Source organism: Zootoca vivipara, chromosome 7, assembly GCF_963506605.1.
Source record: "Zootoca vivipara chromosome 7, rZooViv1.1, whole genome shotgun sequence".
Lineage (NCBI taxonomy): Eukaryota > Metazoa > Chordata > Lepidosauria > Squamata > Lacertidae > Zootoca > Zootoca vivipara.
In genome coordinates, this window is record NC_083282.1 from 39,313,251 (window position 1) to 39,326,056 (window position 12,806).

The following is a 12,806-nucleotide window of genomic DNA, read 5'->3' on the forward strand; positions in this document are numbered from 1 at the left end:
ACACGGAAATGGCTTCCTGAATACAGAAAGCCTGAAAACTAGTGGAATACCAAAGGACTACTCCTGTGAGAAGGTAGCATTTTTTTTTTGGTACACATTACCTGGCTAGAGAACTGCCTGGCAAAATTCAGAGAAGTGCAAATTTCAAATGATGGCTGTGCTTCAGCTCATGGATGGTTTCAGAAAGTGCAAATCAGGTAGGCTCGCCCTTAAATGTGAACTGCATCAAACTTCTTCCCCATCGCTAACCAGAAAAAAAAGATCCAGATTCACAATGCAAACTAATTTAAACAAGCCAGTTGGCCCTCACAAAACCTGTGAAAAGCGCACGGACTTTGTGCAGGTTGATATATTGATATTTGAAGCTGTAGAGATAAAAAGAACTGTTGGGTTATTTTTTGAAAAAGAAACAACCTGAACTTTCCCTCTCATAAAAAGAAACTTTGTTATCAGGGTCTTGATTTGAGTCAATGTTTGTTGAACTGACACGTTGGCAAATGAAATATTTATGAGCGAAATATTTGCCATCTATGTTAAGCTCCATTAAAGAGACATTTGTGTGTGTGTGTGCCCACGCTTTAGAAAAGAAGGCCAAGCCTCTCCCCATCGCCACAAATCCTTTATGTTGGTTAATTGCTATGTATATAGCTGTCAGCTTGGGACTAGTATCAAGGGCTGACAACTGAGGCAACTTAAAAGATATAATTAACCTTCTTCTGCAAGGGCAACTACACAGCGACATCAGAATATGTCGGCCAGTACTTGCTGGTTGTATAATTGCACCGACGCGTGCACAGTGTCCACTTTCACATGTGCTGTTTAATTTGACAAAAAGTGCATTAGTCAGGATCACGCAGTCCTGTCCCACACTTCATCTGGTTGCGTAAGAAGATGCAACATGTTGAAAATCAAATGTGTACAGCAGCTAATCGCCCAGTACTATGGAGACTGCAGTGATGAGTGTCCTAATCACACCTCCTTCATGTGTTCTGCTCACCTTCAACAGACCCTTCCTTTGGTAGTTAGTTACAGCCTACTGAAGAATTGTGGGACAATGAGGGCAGGGAGAGTCAGCCCCCACCCTCATCTAATATATCATATATGTCGACGATTTGGCATCTGCCATTGCAAACAAGAGCAACTGTACTATAAAAAGCACAGGAACTGACTAACTGAACGTACTAGCTGAAATGACATTAACTCTGAAAAGCTTCAGCAGCACTTTGGCAGTCTGCATTGGGCAGACCTATTCCACAATAAGTGGGGCAAGAGAGAATCACCACTAATTACATTGGGGGTGGGCAGGAATGAGAAGACACAATATGACACCACGGGAGTTCAACAGACAGGCAACTATGGGTGCTTCCAGACAGGGACTTCATGGCACCAACAGACTATTCAGATCCAGTTTTTCTGTATGCTACCAGAGGTAGAAATTGGGTTGTGTACACTGCCCTATATCCCAGCTTCCTTTCCTCTTAAGTGCTTAATTTCAGATGCACTTACACTAGTACTGTTTTCAACCCAAAACCTCATGCCAGGAACACCAACCTGAACACCCCCTTATCATCTGCAAAAAAACCCCTGTTTTCCATTACACCAGCAGCAGGCTGGCTACAGAGGGCCTCTGACCCTGTACAGAGTATTTCAAATGTGTAACTATTAAGGTTATGGTACAAGAACTAAAATTGCCAGTTACCTGAACCGCCACACATCCAGGGAGGTACAAATATCAACTCCCTGACATGGCCATTGTCAGTTTAATCAAGCAAGACCTCTTCTCATCGGAACATGATGATGAGCATCGTTTTCCCACCGTGAGGCTCCTCCAGTGTCAACAGAGCAATTTACCCTACATGGGGACCTGCTCCTGTCCATCTCTGACCTTCTAGCCAGGTGCTCTAATCGCAGACAGCATGATTAATGTAATTTTAAACACGAGTTACATTTCAGGACAGGCGGAGGCTGTGCAGCGCTGCTATCCTTTCCTACTCAATGTTTGCATCCTGTCATGTTTCCTTCATGTAAGTGCTTGTCGGGCTTGCTCTGGCCTATGTTTTCAGCTGTGTCTGCGATTACTAGCTATTAGCGATCTATCCTGCTCATCCATTCAGTGCCTCCTGAGAAAAGAGGGGTCTCTTTGCACTTCCTCCGTGATTGGTCGTTTGCTGGTTCCTGCTCTCATTTCCACCAGGAAGGTTTGGAACCCATTTTCTCCGTCTTTCAACATTCCACTGGCCTTGCTGCCCAGGTCCCCTTTTAAAAACACACGCACACACCCCTTCTCTCTTAATGAATGTAGGCCTCATATTCTTAACCCCAAGCGAGTTTTATCCAACCTCTTCCTCTGCCAAAATGCCACTGTAATATTGTCAGGATAATTGACAGTAATTCACCTCGCCACCCTTACTTGGGAGGCTAACACTGTAGCTGAAGTTTCCTTCTGAATTTATAAGGGGCCTCCCACCTAGAAGACCTTAAAAGAGCCTTGTGGCGATGAATACGTATGTACAAGCTAGTCACATGTCAGAATGTCCACACACACTAGGAAACCACTGCTGGAATGGCACCATATATTGAGGCTTTGTGGCATTCAAAACAAGTTAGCATGGGGCAGGATGATGGCAACCGGGTGGCTGTGTTCTTAAAAACACTGGAATAAAGTCAGCTGCTTTTGTGTTGTCTGATTACTATTTTGCTTCCTGTTTACTGAACCCACGCCCCGCAAAACTATCCACATGAGCTGATTTTGTAGCATACCTTTCTTCCTTAGCTGGTAGGTTAAAGCAGGGTGTTGCTGGACTCCAATTTCCATCAGCCCTAGCCAGCATGACCAATAGTCAGGGCTGATGGGAGCTGTAGACCAACAACATCTTGTCAGTGTGTAGACAATACTGAACTAATTGGGCCAATGGTCTGAGTCAGGATAAGGTAGGTTCCTATGATCCAAGATACTCAGATAAAAACAACTGATTCAGAGCAATAATAGCAACAATAAACTCTACAACAGAGTGTTGTATTTAAGAAAAAAGATTTACTAGACCGGCCAAGGTTGTTGGCAGTCTAGGAAAATGATACCTAGAGCAGAATATATGTGTGATGGTTTCAAATTCTTTTAGCTGTGTACTCCCTTTGCTTTCTGTGTCTTCAAGAAAATTAAAGAGTGAGGAACGCAAGTATACGAACAAGGCTTTCAGTTAGGCTGCACAGAACTAATGAGATCAGTGGGGAAAGCTAGGGCCTGTGTTCAAATCTTAACTCCAACAAGAAACTCATTGGAAGGCCATGGTAGGCTGCATTCCGTACTTACAAAAGAGGACAACTTAACAACTTCTCTCACATGACGAATGCAGTGAGGATCATAACGCTCTTTCCACACACTAAGGTTTCGGTCCTTCGCGTATTTACTTCTGACTAAATGAGCTTCGCCTCAGGCTATACAAGTGCTATATGATAAATTAGAGTGTCAAAATATTCCTTCCCAGTGTTTGGGGGTGGTTTGGGGGGTGGGAATCTCTCTTTGGAGCCCAGAATTTATATGGGTTGTGTTGGGGGTGGGGATGCTTGCTTTTTTATGGCAAAGCCTCTAAGCTGCCCATAGCATCATGGCTGCTGTCCCCGTCTCAACATGTTGATGGATCCAGTCCCTGCTTAATGTTCACCTGTCATGCATGCAGTGTTAAAGGCACAGAAAAGTACTGCCGAAAAGGGGGGGGCAATCCTGGCAGCATATTTTTTAAAAGGGTTATTTATTAAACAATAGAAGGGCGTGCATATGGCTACTTGGTGGCGAAGGAAATGCTTCCTGCAGGTGCTTGGAAGTACCCTTTTATCTATTATTGCATTACACATTCCAAGGGAGACGCCATAACTCAGCAGTGCAGTACGTGTTTTGCATGCAAAAACCCCAGGTTCTATCCCTAGCCATTCTGATTAAAGAATCTCAGGCAGCAGAGCTGGGAAAGACCTCTGCTTGGATACCCAGTGCTAGCTAGCCAGGGTAGACAATTCCCATCTAAAGTCTAGACGGAGCTCTGGAGTAACAGGCTGGGAATACATTGCACAATAAACAGAGGCTTCCCAAATCCTGTGTTTTCTGGGTAATATGGGGTGAATTGCAGGGAAGAATCAGCAGGAAAAAGTGGGGCGGCTTAATCCTAACCCCACCCCACTTCGCTAGCAGTTTGGACTTTAAGAAGCTTGGGGGGGGGAATGCACAGGAGGAGGAGGAAGGGCTATAGGAGGAAAGAGGTAGGTGGAGAAAGTGTTCAGGCAGCCTATTCCTCCTGTCTAATTCTCCCCCTGTTCTCACATTTGTGTTATCCAACAAATGGAGACTGGTCACATTTAAAGTGAATTTAAGACACATGACTTTCCCCCAAGCATCCTGGGAAGTGTAATACTGGCGCCTCCTGTGACAGAAGCTCAGGAAAGCTTTTCCCACTCTTCCTTGCACAACAGCCTGGTGAAGTAGGCCCATTGCATCTTGCAGCAGCTGCCACCACTTCCCTATGAACTCACAGGTGTTCCCTGCTCCATAAGAAGAAATCTGGGGTGCTCAAGGAAATATAAGAGCCCCAAGATCCTAGGAATGACACATTCTCCATTTCCCAACCGGGTCCCTCACAGTTTATCTAGGGCAGACATCCCCAAACTGCGGCCCTCCAGATGTTTTGGCTTACAACTCCCATGATCCCTAGCTAACAGGACCAGTGGTCGGGGAAAATGGGAATTGTAGTCCAAAACATCTGGAGGGCCGAAGTTTGGGGATGCCTGATCTAGGGCATAAATCCAGCCCCTCAGCTTTCTATCTCTCCTATTGCAACTTACTGGTCTTTTAACAATCCAATCCTATACTCCAAGCAATCTAGACTTGTGGGAGATTCCTAGAATCCTTGAGCTTCGCAAACACACACTCCAGCAGTCGAATTATACAAAGCCTTATTAAGGATAGAAGGGAAGAAGGCAAATGGGCAAAACAGCATAGAAGCAAAAGGAGCTCTGTGGTTCAAACGTGACTGATCCGAAGCTATTTAAGTGCTCTTTGGTCTCCTCAAAACAACAATGTCAGTTATGGACTCCAGAGGGAGGGAGGGGACAAAGACTGCATAGGACCGCTCACTTTTTAAGGGCTCTTGATCCCACCTTGGTTTGTGTGACTCCTGGCTCCTTTGGACCAATCATAGCCTAAGTCATGTTTTGCATAAAGATTTACAGCTCAATGCAGCCGTTGTCTTTTTCAGTGTACAGACTGTGTAAGCACCACTGGGTAGGTCATTGCTAGCATGAGATTTGTGAGTGAGAAGTGTGGGTGCAAGGAACCCTCTCTAGTGGTTATTCTATTATAGCTTCCATTTGGAGTGCCTTTCACTTCTCAATGGCCAGGCATGTTTGGGAGCCCTGATATCTGTGAGTCACACACACAGTCTTCTATTCCTGGAATGTTTTATGAGTTACAGGTTTCCTCACTAACCTAGCCATAAAAACAAGGTCCCCACTCACCTATAACCAGAGGTGTGGATCTTCCAGCCTTACTGATGTTTATTTGGCCCATAAGGCTTAGTCATCTTCTACCAATTGTCTGCTTTATAGCCTTTTTTGAAAAAAGAACTCTAGCCCTCAAGATGTCAAGAATGCAAGAAGTCTGTGTTAATTTTCCTTTGCTTCTTTCAGGACCGTACTAATAACCTAAGTCATTAAGATGAAAATGTGACACCTAGGACATTTATATGCAATAGAAAGGGAAGGGAAAGGTCTGCAGAAAATATAAAGAGCAGCTTTGGAAGGCTTGAAGTATCGTTTCTGGCTTTATTTGTACAGATGCAGGGAAGGGCTATGCCTTAGTGGTAGGACATCTGCTTTGCATGCAGAAGTTAAGTCCCTGGCATCTCCACATAGTACCCTGTCTGGAACCCTGGTGTCAGCAGTGGGCCAGCAATAAATCACACGGAGAAAGTGAAGTTAACTAGAATAAGCAAGGTCAGCTCTGGAGTGCCAGGTCAAATGACCACAGCAACTTGGTAGGTCTTGGTAGGTCTTGCCCCTATGAGGCAGTTGTGAAGACTGAAGGTCCCTGCTTTCCCACAGCTGTCTACGTGTCCTCCTCTCCTGGGTCTCTCCCAAGCAATCTGAGACTATGCCGGCATGCTGCTTCATGCCTCTCCTGGTCCTGGGAAACCAGCGGGGAGGGAGCTTGTCGCAGCAGGAGCAGGAGACCCCTGCGCTTCTTCACCAGCCTGTCTCCGCTCTGCCTCTTGGCCTCCCTCCTCTCCTGCTTCTGCTTCTGGACTGCTCTCTGCCGCAGACTCTCCCTGCTAACTAAACCCTGTTCCCTCTTCAGCTTCCAGCACTTCCTCCTCCCAGTCTTCTCCCTCTGACCATTCATCGTGTCCCACCACCAATCCCCAGCCTTTGAGCCTTCTTCCCTTGGGAAATGTCTAACTGGTGCCTCCCACCACTCCTCTGCATCCAGCCACTCCATGACACCTGGAGTGCCACTGATAGTCACTGCAAACAATACTGAACTAGATAGACCAATGTTCTTCTGACTCAGTATAAAGAAACTTCCTCTGTTCCTATGTCTGAATACTAAATCCTTCCGAAGACACACACATGTTGGCATGAACATTAGGTCCAGTCGTGACTGACTCTGGGGTTGCGGCACTCATCTCGCGTTATTGGCCGAGGTACAGCTTCCAGGTCATGTGGCTAGTATGACTAAGCTGCTTCTGGCGAACCAGAGCAGCACATGGAAACGCCGTTTACCTTCCTACCAGAGCAGTACCTATTTATCTACTTGCACTTTGACGTACTTTCAAACTGCTAGGTTGGCAGGAGCTGGGACCAAGCAATGGGAGCTCACCCCGTTGCAGGGATTCGAACTACCGACCTTCTGATCGGCAAGCCCTAGGCCACCCGCGTTCCAGGCATGAACATATGTGTACATATTTCCTTCAAGCAGGAGGGAAATTGTCTGCTTTGCAGCTGTCGACTGCCACTGTCTCTTTAAATTCAACAGAAGCCTGATGTGCAAACATTAGCAGGTAGTAATGTTTATCTCCATGTTATGTAAACTTCACCTGCTGATTGCTGCACCACCAACCTGCTGCTGAATGCACAAGAGAGGCCAGGTTAGGCAGGGGGTTTGGAGCGGGTTTAGATGTCATAAGTAAAGCCCATTTAGAGTAAGTGCAGAAAAAGATGGCTATTGCCTGTTAAAATGGGAGGGGGAGTACTCAGTCGTACACAGAAGCCCAAGCTCCTTTGCAGCATCACCTTAGCAATAAGATCAGCTGTGTTCCCCCAAGATCTCATCTTCCATTAGAAGTATGACTTTGACTGGATATAGCCTGTGGGCTTTAGGGCACCTATCCCAACATAACTGGCTTCTTAGCCAAAACAGCTCTTACTAATCAAGGAGAGATTAAGCCAAATTTAGATCATTTTGATCCTTTCCCCCCAAAATTCAAAGGCAGATTATGTTATGGATTACTGGCAGCATTTCTAACAGAAAACTAGTGATGTACACCTAATTTCACTTTGAACTGTGGATAGGCACACTTTGCATGCAGAGTTTTTTATATTATTTATTAGGCTCTTCCTTACATAGTGTAGCCCCAGGTAGTCTAAAATAGCCTGCCTGGATTAAATGAGGGGAGATGAACAGAATAGTGTTTTGATGACAACGACAATGTCATAGGGGTGCTGCGGAAAAGTTTCAGGCAGGATTGACTTTGCAATAAGCAGGTGTGTGGAGGTGCCCATAATAAACCAAAGAACATTGTGGCATGATAGTGGGGAACAGCGTGGCAACCCCCATCAGACAACAAATGTTCACTGATTCAGAGGTCACCAACATGGTGTCTGTGGGCACAGGTACACTCACAAAGGCCTCCTCTGGTGCCCCCAAGGTCCACTCTCCCCACTGATCTCCCACTTTGAATCAATCACAGTATTTTAATCTCATCATGCTACTTAACAGAATTTGAATTGATTGACAATTCTAGGCTGCATCAAGAAAAGTATGGTGTCCAGATCAGGGGAAGCAATAGTACCACTCTGTTCTGCCTTGGGCAGGCCACACCTGGAGTATTGTGTCCAGTTCTGTGCGCCACAGTTTAAGAAGGATGTTGACAAGCTGGAACGTGTGCACTGGAAGGCTACCAATATGTTTAAGGGTCTGGGAACCAAGCCTTATGACAGAGCTGGGTATTTTTAGCCTGGAAGAGTGGAGGCTGCTGAGAGGAGATATGTTAGCCATCTTCAATATCTAAAGAGCTGTCACAGTGAAGATGGAGCAAACTTAATTTCTGCTGCCCTGGAGGATAGGACTCAAACCAATGGATTCAAATTACAAGAAAGCAGATTCCCACTAAAAGTTAGGAAGAACTTTCTGGTGGTAAGAGCTGTTTGACAGTGGAGTGGACTACCTCAGAAGGTGGTGGACTCTCCTTCACTGGAGGTTTTTTTAAACAGAGGTCAGATGGTCATCTGTCAGGGATTCTTTAGCTGTGGTTCCTGCAGTGCAGAGGGTTGGACTAGATGACCCAAGGGGGTCCCTTTCAACTCCATAATCCAGTGGTTCTATGATAGTGGGTTGCATCCTGTCCTCGTCCAACTCAGGTAGACCCATGGACATGAATGGACATGACAACCATAGGTCCGTTGATTTCAGTAGGGCTGCTCTCAGAAGAACCAGCCTCCATGCTGCAAGTATTGTATATTGTGCTATTGCATTTGCTCTGGGTCATTTGGGCAAAGCAGCCTTGATACAGTGATGCACAAGATATAGGCTTATTTCCTTGCTGTTCACAAATCCAAAGCTGGCAGATTTTAGGTCATTGCCACAAGTGTCATTATGAAACACTGCTTAGCTTCCAGGCTGGCAGGGTAGCACTTTAGCACGCTGGTGTAATGTGTGCTACAGATTCATTCTCCGTTCTCAGTTGAGGTTCATACCAGAAGATGGACTGACATTTGCATTTCATGCTTGATGTGCTCTTCTGGTCACTTGTGAAAGGATGCCCTCGCAAACAGCAGCAGCTTCACCAGCAATGAAGTGCGCAGCTCGTGTTCCTGTGTGGCCTTGCCTTGGTGACCTCCCCAGCAGCAGCTGTCGCTTTTCCTGGTCTCCCACACCATGCAGGGGCACTGCCAGGTAAGACTGCTCACTTGTGAAGAGGACAGGGAGGAGGTGGGCACTGGGCAGCCACCATTTCCCCCTTACCTGCTCACTCATGGCCATAACCTGTGGTGGTAGGAATGGGCGAATCTCTCTATTTTGGATTCTCTCTTTTTTCTTCTTTCATTTTACTTCTCCATATTTCCGCATCAATTTGCAAACTCCTCAAGGAGATTCACCGGCACTTTGATGCCAATTCCTCCTAATATACTTATTTTTTGCTAAGAAATTTTCCAAACTACGATGCATTTTTTGTATGTAATTTTTAACGCACCCTTTACACTTTGTGTACATGCATTTCTGCACACTTTTAGTTGGCAAACTGCACTGCAAAACTCAGAGAAGTTCAAATTTCAATGGGAGGCTGTGTTTTGGTTCAGAAAGCGTGGATGAGGTAGATTTGCCTTTCAATGCAAACTGTGCCAGATCTCTCCTCCATGCAAAGGGGGTGGCTGTCATTGGCAGGAGCTGAGCAAGTGCCATTGCAGCACCAATGCCAGGTAAGCCTGTGAACCACGGAATGGGGCAGCGGCTGGTGGATGGATCAGCACCACCCCTGGGAGGGGAGAAAGCTGCTGCAGGCACAGTGGTGGTGAGAACAGGAAAAGCACCTGTTCTGGTGGTGTCCTGGCTTCCCCCATTAGACTTGGAACTCAAACTATTACCCAGGTTTGGAGCTTTAACGGTTGTATTCAAGAATTCAGCACAACGTCCCAACATGGGTCTACAGGTTAGAAGTTCACAAGGCTCTATGATACGTGGCTAGGCACCAGCTAAGACTTTGTTCCAACTATTGGCACACACCCTGTGCTCCCCTTTGAAGAGCAGGGCAGCTGCTCATGCAGTTGGCATCTGGAATTTTGGGACTGGGCAAGCAAGCAAGTGCAAAGTCTGTTCCTGCAGCCACATCTCTGGAGGCAGAGGGGGAAGTCAACTTGCTGTCAGATTTGTCCCTAAGTGCCTCCCTCGTCAAAGACAGTGCCCCCTGATATTGCACTTGATGTCCATCATAGCATGGAGACAGACAAGAAGAAGAAGAAGAAGAGTTTGGATTTGATATCCTGCTTTATCACTACCCTAAGGAGTCTCAAAGTGGCTAACATTCTCCTTTCCCTTCCTCCCCCACAACAAACACTCTGTGAGGTGAGTGGGGCTGAGAGACTTCAAAGAAGTGTGACTAGCCCAAGGTCACCCAGCAGCTGCATGTTGAGGAGCGGAGACGCGAACCCGGTTCCCCAGATTACAAGTCTACTGCTCTTAACCACTACACCCACTTGGCTTTTCTCCTGGGTTCAGGCCTCCACCTTTCAGGTCACTGGGGCTCTCCCTGGGATCAGGAGACTCTCAGGATCATGGATCCTCATGCCCCAACCCATGAGTTTCACCAAGGGGGGCAGGGAGGGACAGCTGCTCCCCCAAATCAATAAAAATACATAGCTAACTGAGGTTCTGCCCCCCAACAAAAGGCCTGCCCCCCTCCTAACAAAAATCCTGGCTATGCCCATGACCCAACCCACTAGGGCAAGCTTCCTCAACCTCGGCCCTCCAGATGTTTTTGGCCTACAACTCCCATGATCCCTAGCTAGCAGGACCAGACAGTGGTCAGGGATGATGGGAATTGCAGTCTCAAAAAACATCTGGAGGGCCGAGGTTGAGGAAGCCTTCACTAGGACCTTCCCCTAGGTCAAACACTCTAACGCCGTACTCTCCTCCTGCTCCTCGTCATCTGACCACCTTCTCTATGACATTTCCATGGGGTTTGTGGCAGGGTGGGTCCTGCTAGGGCACCTGTGACCCAGTGAATACCCCATTATGCCAAGTGCTTGTGCTTGGCCAGGAGACAGTCTGACTTCACAGTAGCTCATGATTCCCCCTGTGGCGTCTGTAGATGGAGAGTCTTGGCCATCTTCAACAACACTACGTGATCTGTGCATGCCCCTTGGTTTGCTGTTCTTTTCGCTTCACACCCTCAAGAGTTGGCAGCCCCGTTTTATAAGCTGTGCCATATGGAATCACTCTGCAAAGCTTCAGGCGCAAGCAAACAGGCTTCCACGCAGCCCAAGGTCCAGCTTTGTCTTCTCTTCTCCATGACACAGAAGAGACACCACCAGCCAGTCACCCTGTGAGCGTAGCGTGCAGAGACATCTAGTGGTCGTCTAATTTATTGCAAGGAGGAAAAGCGATAAATACAGTCAAAGGGTACGCCAGACAAGTGTATTTAATTTCCACCACCTCTTTTATAATATAATAAAATAACAAGTGCAAGAAATCAAGTGGGGTAATAGTGCCTTTTGATGCCATAAGCCCTGCCTATAAATACAGATCACATTAGTGCAAACTGTGTTTCATTCACTACTTACTACTTGCCTGAGCTTCAGAGTGAGGCGGAATGATGGGGAATTTCTTTTTCTCAAGGACAGAGTTAAATATTGTAGCTTTGATGCTGACTATTTCACTGCAGCTACAGTTTTCTCTTGCATGGAAGCAGTGGGGTCCTCTTTGCAAAAAATGTAAAAACACAAGAGATTTCCACCACTTGTACCGTCAACATTTCTAAGGATCCAAATAGACACAACGTGCTCAATCAAAGAGGTTGTAAGTGTTAATTTTCATCTCAGAGTAACTGCAATATAAAGAAAAACGGGATTCCCAGAGTACCATTTCAGTGGCTACATCACGGGCAAGTTGTGGGATCACTCTTCACAGGATGGCTGCTTTTTGGGGAATATCTCTGTGTACTGCAATGCCAGCTCCAAGTTTGAAGAAGACCTCAGTGGTTCCACCCCTGTCCTTCCAGTATGCGGTCCCAGTCTGTCCTCCCATTTCCTTCTTACCACTGACCACTCCCCTGCCCTCTGCCTCTGAGCCTACAACCACTCAGAAGAAAAATGCTTCCATCTCCTCATCCTGACCATTGTTTGCATGTCTGGAGAAGGGAATAGGCATCAATGGCTCCGAGAAAGAGGAGCAGCAGAAGGGCCAGGAGGCTTTGAGAGTCAGCTCTGGAGCCTCAGGAGGGTTGTGGACTTTGGCAAGAGCCCAACCATGCCAACAACGCCTGCTGCCAGCTCTGCCTGAAAGGCATAGAAATGTGGGTGGTTGCGAACGTCAGAAGAGGTGGCCTTGCCTTGGACTGTTTATGTGTCTCTCACTCAGCTATGATCAGCAGGGCTCCTGCTTTTCCCAGTGTCTGCAGCTTAACCACAAAAGAGAGTAAATGGTAAAGATTCATTAAACAATGGGAACAGGAAATTCCCCATCTTGGCAGCCTGACTATAGCCCACACTAAAGAGGGGCTCTGCTCCTCTCCTCACCATAGAAAGCCAAGGGAGGCTTTCCGTATTGTTGCTGCTTCTTTAATTGGCCTGCTTTTTTTTTGAAATGGTTGTTGCCACCATGAATTATCTGTCAGATTGTTCCTCCTGTCAGAAAGCTGTTGGGGGAAAATGGGAAAACATGCCTAATGACATCCTGCTTTGGGAAACAGGATTCTTAACACAAGATGTTGCTAAAACATCTGCCTGCCTCATGGCTCACCCTCCTCCCATCAATGCCTGTCAAGCACATACAAAGCCAAACAGAACACGTTTCTCTGCAAGGCCTCCCTTACCTGGAAGTCTCTTCG